The sequence below is a fragment of the Lissotriton helveticus genome, chromosome 10 (genome assembly GCF_964261635.1).
Source record: "Lissotriton helveticus chromosome 10, aLisHel1.1, whole genome shotgun sequence".
In the NCBI taxonomy this organism is placed as follows: domain Eukaryota; kingdom Metazoa; phylum Chordata; class Amphibia; order Caudata; family Salamandridae; genus Lissotriton; species Lissotriton helveticus.
In genome coordinates, this window is record NC_136071.1 from 70,080,819 (window position 1) to 70,091,941 (window position 11,123).

Below are 11,123 nucleotides of genomic sequence, written 5' to 3' on the forward strand. Positions count from 1 at the left end.
TTGAACATTTGTATTGGCTTAAGACAGGTGTTTTGGGAATTCGATAGAGATATACTCAGTAACTCCAACGAGCCAACGTTATGCACACCACCTACTGTGAAGCAGAGAAAGAGGTGTAACGTATGACTGCGCTTCTGTCCTTTCTTCGATCTTATGACTGTCTCAAATTGCATCTACCTTCTTGAAAAGGGCTCTTCCTCAGCCCACATCACTCCCATAGTCTGATCCATCATGTACAAACGGTTAATCCCAGCAAACCGTCAGACCTTGCAAGTAAGAATGGGATTTCCAGTGGCACACATAACACTCCACTGCTGCAACCTCATAAAGCAGAGACATAAATCTGCAGGAAGATGGCAAGATGCCAAGCCTTTGCTCCAAGGCCTGCCCACTCACGATCAGCAAGTCCCATCACTCCTGCTCTTCAGGAAGGACCTCAATCAACACCTCATCTACGTGTTAACCCCCTCTGCCCCAGATGTTAGGCCCCCTTCTTCTAACCCCCCCTGCCCTTCTTGCATCCCTCCCTCTGCTACTATAATCTTACCCTCTAACAGCACCTTTGTAAAGCTCTCTGTTGCACTGTATCTATATTCCCACTACATAAATGTCTAATAATACATACATCGAATGCTCCATTTATTTCTGTGGCAGAAATAGATTAATACATTTGGGCCAGAATGTACTTTGGGCCTCATTTACAATTATTTGATGGATGGCAGCACAGCAAGCCTTCCTGTTGTGCAACAAAATAAAAGGGCCGGTATGCGGTGTATCTACAAGATATAGTGCATTCTTTTTCTTCTCCCCTGTGCCAGTGCACAAACCGCAGCGGTGTGCCACTGCCGACACCCTTGTGTCATATTGCAAGGGTGCCTGCGCTGAGGAGATGATAGTTTCTTTGAAGGAAGGGATACCTTCCTGCACAAAAGGACTCATTAAAAGCATGTTCCTCTTTTTATGCATGCTGCACAATGCAACACGCACAGAAAGAGAAAAAAACATGAGAAATACAAGTATTTCTCTTCATTGCACCTGGGGAAGCGTAGGATTCGGACGCATTCCCAGGTTTACAAAATGTTGTAAATCTGGGAATGGATCAAATTCCATGGATGTTGTGTGGGAACACCCATGGAACGCCCTTTTCACGCAGAGTTATGCAGAGTTATGCATGACAGGGAAACATAATCGCAAGGTCATAAAAAGTCAGGCAGAGCGACTTTACATGGCCTTGTAAATATGGGAAGCTCATTGCGCTGCCGGTGCTTAAATAAAAGAGACACACAGGCCGCGCAATGGGCTTGTAAATAAGCCTCTGATTATGGGCCAAACAGTGGCGGCTGACATAGGGCGTGCTGCGAGGCAGTGGGGCAGGGGGGTAGTAAACACGGACATACGACGGAACTGAGGAACGTAATAGTTACTTTCCTCCGTTCGGTCATATGTCTGAGTTTACTACCCCCCCCCCCCCCCAGGCCCCCTCCGCCCCGCCTCACTGCCCCTATACGAGCTGCCACTGGTGCCAAAATATCTAACAACGAACATGCAAATGTGAACATACTTTTAAATGGAGCCTAAATCTCCAAAGAGAATGCTTTTCGAGCCTCGCTATAAAAAACAAAACAACAGTTCAACATTAGGTCTTTAGCCACATGTACAAACAGTGTTCGCCTGGTCCATTTAGAATGCATTTTAAAAGCCTTTTCAAAACAAGAATGGAAATTCAGAGCTAATATACAGAATGCGACCCCCATGGTGGCAGTCGCATCCTGTCCTGATAGGCACAGCGGGACCACCTCACCTCTTGCGGTCGGTCCCGTTGACTGTTACGATGGTGGGCAGACATTGGCTGCCCGCCATCGTAATAGACCCCATATTCTCCAGTAGAGCTCTGTAACCAATCCTTCACTTCCTCTGTCTAACAAAACACTGAAATGGGCATGGATGAACACACTTCCTCAATGTGATGTTACAACGCTGCTTCCAAATGTGACTTTCACAATTTGCTATTTCTGAATACTAATTCACTGTTATGCGATTTGGTATTAGGAAATCGCAAAATTGTTAATGAAAATCCTACTGATTTGCAAATTGGCTAGCACTCACTATGATAGATTGAGAATAGCGGTTGCCAACTAGTGATTCAGTACGAATTGCCATTTGGAAATCACTATTCAAAAGCTTCCTAAATCTGTCCCTTGGTCTATTCTATGGAGCTCAAAATCCTGCGATGCACATGGCTGAAGCTGTACCAGAGGAGGTTGAAATGGAATCAAGCACTTTAAGGTCCCTAAATATTCAGAGTTTCCAGAACTAGTCCTTTTAATTACTTCTAAGGCTCAGAGGACTTCAGAGAGAGAATTTAGGGACCAGGCCTCACTCAGAAGAGGCCATCAGTGTAGCTCCAGGTTTTATTAGTCAAATTAGGTCAAGGCCTTTTGCATCTTGTTGAGTCCTGGGAGTCACACGGGAGGTCAGCCAATTGAACCTTGGAGTCCATTTCTTAGTCCTGTATACAAGAGGGAACACGCCCAGTCCTTCAGGTCTCCACAAATCTCCAGTCCTCTTCTGTTCTTCAACAGGTCCAGAAGGTGTTCTGATGAGCTGTGGTTGGAGAACCAGCTTTGTGGGTTTCATTAGCCAGTAGGTGGGGGTGACTCCTGGACACTCCCTAACCAATGAGCAAAAGCTGCCAGGGGCAGCCCTTCCCTCTTTTGCAACCAACCATATTTGCCTTACTGTAAACTATCCCACATTACACCATTCTAAGAGCATTCAATGATGGCACAGGCCTTCTGCTCCTGAAGTGTTTACATTATTCTGGCTGTTTGCCCCCCACTGGAGACTGCAGGGTTATGATTTTATCCAGAACTCCAGCTCTTCTCATATCATATCTACTGCCCTTTACAGTGAAAATAGCTTTTGGGGGGCTAGTAAACATAGGTGCATGCCAACATTACATGCTTGCCTGTAACACGTTTAAACACTTGGCACCCTACCCTTTGGGGTATAAGACCTAAAGTAGAATTATTTTCTGTCAAAAAGAGTAATTTTGACAAGCTCATCTGCAGGTTTAGGAGCCGTAGGAGTCAGGCTACATAAGTAGGGCTATAGCCATGTTTACCTTGGAAAACTAGTGAATGACACAACATGCGCTGCAATCAACAGGGGACATTAACTCTTCCATGCCATTGGCGTATTTCCGGCACCATTTACTCTGGCCTTACTGGGAAGTTAAACACACCCATACTGTATTAGCCATTTTATCGTGTTTTAGGTGCCTGAGCAAACACACTGGGGACTGGACAGCAGTGCCCCAGAGGACAGAATTAAAAAACCAGGAGCATCAGTCCACAAAATGTGGGTGACCACTCAAAAAGAGGCACTTTGTCACAGTGACAAGTTTTCTTTTAAATGTTGAGTATGTTTCAGTGAATTATTTATTTGACTTGGTTTGATGGGTTTGTTAGCCCTAATAAGCCTGGGTTGAATTCAAAATTCATAATATAGATACTCAAACTAGTCACTCTTACAAATTAAGTTTATTCACGAAAATCTGCTCTTTTCCACTTATACATCAAATTGTGTTCTTCATGCAGCCCAAGACTGTCTTTCTGAAAATGTTTTTTGCATTTTTGTTCTGTGGTGATGTAAATGTTTGTCTCAGGCTGGGTCCTGCATTTCCCTTAAATATGTATTTCAATTTGTAAAATAAAATGTAAAGGTGCTGATCTCTGAAATCGGGATACCTCACATAACCTGCCTTTCCTCTCTGGAAGTGGCTCTTTGTGAAAGATCCCTTTTTTTTGTAAAGTTTTCAAAAAGTTCCAGTTCTTATCAACAACCTGTTTTTGGGATATCAGTGGCTTTCCTGAAGAAGATAGTCAGTCAACAAAACTAAAGGAAGCACTGACAAAGGTAATAGTTCTGACATTGACAAGCTTGTGTAATAGTATTTTTGTTCTTGAACTCATTTGTCACAAAATGAAAACAAAAATATATTAAGAAACAAACGTGCCACATTCTAAAAATGGTGGGCACATGCTTCCAATAATATTTTTTTTACATTTTTAGATTTAAAAAATCATCTTAGCAATTAATTTAAATACAACTGTACAAGTGGGTTTTATAAAGAATAGGTACAGTGGCAGACTCTCCATTGGAGCGGAGGAGAGCCCACCCCCCTGCCACCACCAGCAAAGAAAAAGAAAATGAAATGGGTTTTAAACCCATTTTATTATCATTTTATTTTAATCATCTGGACCCACCCATGGACTCTTGACGAGTCTCGGGGGTGGGTCCAGGGGATGATACTGCTGATGGGAGAGTGGTGCGCATGAGGTGTCTTGCCGGTCGTCTCAGGCCTGCCATACCCCTCATGTGCAGTGAAGCTCTGTCCAGCTGGATAGAGCAGGCACAAGCTCCCAGCCTGCCTGGCAGTGCAATTTGCTAGTGCTTAGGCCAATCCTGAAGCTGCTCTCATTCAAGAGCTGCTTCAGGATTGGCCTGTACCCAGAGGCAGAAGCAGGAAGAGCTGAGGTGTGGGAGACGGCAACGGCGTTAAGGTAAGTTTATTTTTTTGTATTTTTTTTAAGTCCCCGAACCCTCTCCACCTGCTTGCTCCCTCCTCCCCACTTTCCTCCTCCGGCATGGCCCACCCCCCACTTTGGCAGGGACAGGCTGCTACCGAATACAAAACCCCTTTGAATTCAAATCAAAGGAAAATATGATTCTTATTGGCACAAAGTAAAGGTACTATTGTCTTTCAAATGCCATAAGCTGAACACATAGTTCAAATGTACATGGATGACTGAACAAAATGCAAAAAAGAAGCATTGCAGAGAAAGGTATTGACCTACCAGGCAAAATGCTGCCACTCACAGTGCAAGAGAACCAGTTCTTAAAGTGGGCTGAATCCATTGCCCATGCTGTATGATGTAGTGAACAGAAGCAGATTGTGATTGGCAAGTGAACAGACCAATGGATGAAGGGCTGATCCAAATACCCTGTATGTAGTTATGTATTTTCATTCTAATTTTAAGTGAAACGACTAAAGTTGTTTCTAAGCTTGACCAAATAAGGGGTCTTGTACATTTTTGAGTATGCATATATTGATCACCAAACTTTGTGGTAAGAGTATGAATAAATTGAATCTTGGACCCCGCTTTTGATGGATTCATGGCTTCTGTCATCCAACTATCATGCATGGTCTTACCAGTCTTCATGTTTTCTTCCATTACTGGTTTTATTTCATCATGTTGCACATGCCTGGTTTGTTCCATCCTTGTGCTTTCATTTCCAAGCTTCAAATCATTCTTGTTTTTGATCAATTTCGAAACCCAAAAAGATAATCCAGTCCTGCTATAATGTCCTTCAAGAACATGCAAACCAGTCCTGCAGAATCAACATTCTGTTACTATCCCCTGCCACCAATTTTGATCATTGTGAATTATGATTCAACATTGTAAAACCATATTAACATGGATTCCTTCAGTCAGATGAAGTAGGAGCATATCCTGATCCCTTAAACCTTATCTGAAGACCAGACCTGCTGACCAGATGCACATTATTAAAATGCTATCAATAAGACATTGAATTAATATTTGGGGTGTGGGACTGCCCATCTCAAGGAATATTCACAACCCTTGTCTGGGTGAACCCTTAAAGTCACTAAACTAATCTCAGCTCAACCACCTTGTAATTATGACACAAAGAGGACAGGCATTATTTAGGGCAATGTGTAACATTTGGAGGAATCTTTTTGTGTTTTAACTAATAATGTGTATTTTTAGTAATTGGTTTGTATCTTAAATCACACATGTGCCTTGGCATAGAGCTATTGCAAATGAAACGAAATCATTACAATGTGTTTTGATGTGTTTTCTGGCTTAGATTGAAACTAGGCTCATTTAAGTCTCAACGTCATCTTGATGAATACTGCAGCACGATGATTATTCCCTGTTTATATTTCTCTGCCTGACACTGCATGCAACAAGCTGTGCTCTGTTTATTTGTATGTCATTTTGTTCTTAAAGAGCTTGCAAGATGAAGTCTCTTTGCTACATTTCAAGGTTCTTCCTACTTGCACACTGTATTGGTTTTATTCACAATTGATTTCTCCTGTTTTGTAAGTAGTGTGTTCAGACACCTCCGGATCACATTGGGTCAGAAGGTGGCAAATCAATATTCATGTAGTGGGTTAGTGTTAAGGTGATAGAGTTAGGTAAGATTTCAAGAATGCAAATTGTTATTTGTTTTAACGATGTTCACATCATGATGACTTTGCAGTTTTCATAATTTTCTATGCTGAACTGGCTTTGTAATCCTCGATTTTAGGGTGAGTCAGATTCTTAGGAGACCTTTTGGTCTTTGCTAGGAATTCTGTCCAATTTTCGTTGATATGCTACACTTTTGGGACTTAGTCTATTTTTCAAGATTTTGCTAATTATTGTATTTTCCTATAACCAGGACCACTGAATTAATGTGGTTGGGGAGGGCCAAATTATGTTACAATAACAGTTGAGCAAATTATGCAGCAAGAAAAAGCAAATTATGCTGCATAATGTGGCACATTTTGTAATAGTAATACTTAACTATTTTGTCATTTCTAAACTTGGTAAGACTGTCTGGGCACTGGTTGCAACTCATTAATACTATTGTAATACCTAAATATAACAATAAGCAGCAAAAAGGTGAAAAGTAAGTAGCTTTTGAACCGTTTGAGACACATTTGTTTTGTAAAAACTGCCGATTATGTGGCAGATGATCAATTATGTGGAGAATGTGGCAAATCAACAATTGTGAAAATCTCTGCGGCTGCACATTTGCGTAATTACAGAGGTCTTGCCTATAACTGAGTGCCTTCATGGAAATCGCCTTCTGTGTACTTCCTTTCAATGCTACATCTTCATATTTCTCATTTCTGTATTATACCTATAATTGTAATAAACCTTTATTTATTTCACATTCTTGAGCTCAACCTCCCCTTACTGAGTCAGTCCTTTATTGAATGGATTTTAAATTTCTGTTTTTAATATGTCTCACCTTCATAGATTTTGAGATAAACAACGTCCTGACCTCAATAACCCATGTGTGCCACTGTTATGTGGATTTTGTGGGTGACAGCGTGCCCACAGCTTTTACGCCACACCAAAACAGTAATAAAGTCAAAGTAGGGAAACAATTACATTTCTACAATCAATTAAAAAATTAAAATAACCTGCAATTGTCGTACAGCTCCTACTAATCAATTAAGAAATTGAGTTTGGACAACATATGCATCAAATTATGGGGACTTAGTCAACACATATCATTAGAATATTTTGGCCCAATTCCTGGCTAGCTCACAGTACGGCATCTGGACCCCTAAATCTGACAGAGTACCGCAACGTGTCTGCAACCTTAGAACAAGACTACTCTGATTCCATCAAGGAAATAGAGGAAAAAGATTGACCCTGTCATGGTTGCGTTAGGTATGCCCAAAGGGAGACATAAGAAATAAGCAAACTGGCACTTCAAACATTCATTGAAGCAATTGGATTATTGTGTAAAATACATGAACTGCAATTATCAGTAGGAGGAAACAAAGCATTGTTATCAGCATTACAAGAATGGTGAAGAAGATGAATACTGTAACCATTATAATGTTGCAGTGATTACATGAATATATGAGTTAATTTCATATTGATAACACAACCTAACACTGACTCTACTCTAGGCAACATAATAAGTGCATTCTGCCAGATCTCTTGGAGCAGCTTAACTCCCCATTTTCCTGTTTGTGTGATGTATCTGGAAGAAAGTCTGGTTTTGAACAGGCCACTGTCCTTTTCAGGATAGTGATGGAAGTCAGCATGGCTAGTAATCAGTCACAGGTGAACGTCCAGAATTATCCATGGAAGTGCACCTCTGATGAGCTAAGCTTCAGAACCAGTTTATATAATAAAACTGGCTCAGTTCGCACTGTATCTGAGGTCCTGTGCTAAGCCATTGTTTGTATTTCTGTTTCAGAGCTGTCTCCAAATGGACAACAACATACAAGGGCAGCATGCTCAGAGTACTTCATTCTTGAGCACAATGTACAGTGTTGGGATAAAATGCTTACAAAGAAATGTGTGTTGCAAGCAGAACACTTTCTGAGTACTTTATCATGACGTGCAAAGTATGTTAAAAGTCACCATCTAAAAAAGATGTCAAATTTAAAAGTGAATTTGAAAAATGTAAGCTTTGTGCACAGGCCCTTTTTAAAATCCACAAAAAATGGAATAACATGTAATAAACAATGATGGATCTAACATCCTTTGCATGGTTTCCCCACAATGTTTTGCCTTCCGATCTCCTGTTTTGCTGACTTCGTTTTTGCTGGCCTTAGGGCTCCGTGCACTTTACCACTGCTAACTAATGCTAAAGTGTTTGTGCTCTCTCCCTTAAACCTGATCAAATTGGCTTGCACCCAATTGTCACATTTAATGTACTTGCAAATCCCAAGTGAGTAATTTACATGTACCCACAACCTGTAAATGTAATACTACTAGTGAGCCTGCAGAGCTGATTGTGCCACCCACTTGAGTAGCCCTTTAAACGTATCTCAGGCCTGCCATTGCAGCCTGTGTGTGCTATTTTTAAACTGCCATTTTGAACTGCTAAAATAAACCTTTTGCCATGCCTAAATCTCCCTTTTTAATACATATACATCAACCCCTAGGATAAGCCCCGAACAGCTCAGAGGGCAGGGTCCTGGGTATTTAAATGGTTGAACATGTACTTTTAAATTCGTTTTTCACTACTACAAGGCCTACCTCTCCCATAGTATAACATTGGGTTACCTTATAACATTTAATAAGTGATAACTTTCAATTGGGAGCAGGCAGACAGGTTGAGTTAATGAATTGTAATTAAAATCCCTCTTTAATGGTAAAGTCAGACTTGTAATCCCAATTCCGAAAATGCCACATTTATATTGTTGCCATTTTCTAATCCTAACCATTTGGTGCCTACAGCCTGATCCTGGGTCACATGACTAGGTACAGCTGGCATTCGTTTTTTTGTTTATTGCTCCCATAGCTTTCACAAATAACACTTGCACACCACAAAGGCTCTCCCTGATCACTCTCATAAGGTGTTTTACACTGGTCTTTTGTGGCCATAGACAAGTTGGTGCCAAGTCCAGGAGCAAAGGGATGCCTGACACCTCAGGGTGATAGACACCTCTGGCGCTTCTCCTACTTCAAAGTGGGCAAAAGGTATAAATATTGGACCGTTAGACCCAACTCTTCAGTATACTCCTGGATCTGTGGATGCTACAGAAGACGGACTGCTGTGCTGCTTTGCTACCAGAAGGACTGCCACTCTACTGCCATCCTACTCTGCTGCCCTGCATGCTGAAATGGAAGACTTGGACCTGCACCCTTCAACCCAGGTTGAAGTGACCCCGAGGGTCAGCCTGATGACCTACTGTTCTGAGCTACAGGGACATAACAAGCTCTAGAGGCTCCCTGCAACTGCCCAACTGACTTGCTGCCTGGACCTGCCTAAGCCCTGCTGGCCTCTGATGGAGTGAGTTCCTGCACCCCAGGTGGAGCCCCTATTGCACCAGACCCTTTATGTGGCCTCAGTTGAGCTTTCCTGAGGTTTTTGGGTTTCGCGCGAATGGGCCAGTCCGCAAGATCTTGCTGACTGCGTTCCTGACAATAAGATGGTCCGGTGAACCTGATTCTTCATGCCACAGTGATGCCCGACAGCATAAGATCGGCACTTCTTGATATAGCATCTACAGCTCACAGGGACTGCCAGTGCTAATCTCTAGCCATGATGCCTGACAGGATCTTCGCACTACTTCGGCTGCCATCCGCGATGCTTTCCCTGCTCCTCGCGGCCCCTCCTACGGCAAATTGAGCAGGATTGTGGTTGCTGCTTGGAAAGGGTTTCACCCCCCTCAACTACTAACCCAATTTCTTACAAACAAAATGACACAAAAATTACATAAGAGTAACCGTAAATGAATTTAGTAGAAATAGTGCGAAAAGGCAAATTATGATCCCTTTAGACCGGAAGTTAGGTACAATTTCAGCCTGACCGTGATGAAGCGTGGGTTCGATACACCCCAGGTTCTTCACAGTCAAAGATTTTACCTTCTCACTTAGTATTGTTAGTCTCAATCAACCACAGGAGTATGATTCTAAAGCCCCGGGGACCTCAGGGAAGGAAATTGGAGACTCAAAGTGTGTCACACAGAGGCTAACAGTAGGGTCCAGTCTAGGACGACTTACCACTGGTCAGCTGGGTACTTCCAGGAAAAGACTTCATGAAGTTTGTTGTCTCCCTTTAGCCACACAGGAGGTCAGACAACTGACCTTTGGAGTCTTTGTCCTTGTCCTGGATACTAGAGGGAGCAAGTCCTTCAAGGCTCCTCTTAGACACGGGCAGCAGGTCCAGTCGTCTTCTGATCTTCCGCTGATCCAGAAAGAGTTCCGACGTAGATTCCTGGAGATGGCACTTTTATTCCTCACGCCAGCTAGTGGGTCGATACGACTACTAGGCACTCCCTAAACTATGAGGTATGAGTTCAAGAGGCAAACTCTTCCCATTTTTTCAATAGTTCCCGTTTGCGATAATGCAAAACAGGCCCACATTGACATGTGTTAGGGAATTTTTAAAATGCCAACAGTCTTCTACTACACTAAAATGGGGCTTTGCGGGTTGGGGTGTGTCTGGGAGTGTGATAGGGAAATCATCAGTGTACTCCCAAATCTAACACTAAAATGCAGTTTGACAGAGGCACTGCACCCACAACAAACGAGAGAAATAAGTGTGGTAGGACTAAAGTAGGATCCTTCCACAACCAGTCAGGGGATACACAAGAATTGTATTGGCATCCTGTTCTCTACCTTTCAATGTGCCCCAGTTGTTACATGCGTCTCAAAAGACCCATCAAGCAAGATTTGACAGTATGATGTCACAAGATGCCCACAACCCCAGCTCTTAACATTCTGTGGAATTTAGAGCAGTCATCTCTGCCCATTGAGATCCGCCTATTGCTTGCTCCTGGAAGGGATTTAACAACTCGCTAACATCAATTCAAGGCTGAGCCCAAGGTGTGAGAAGCTGGCGAGCTAATGCAAACT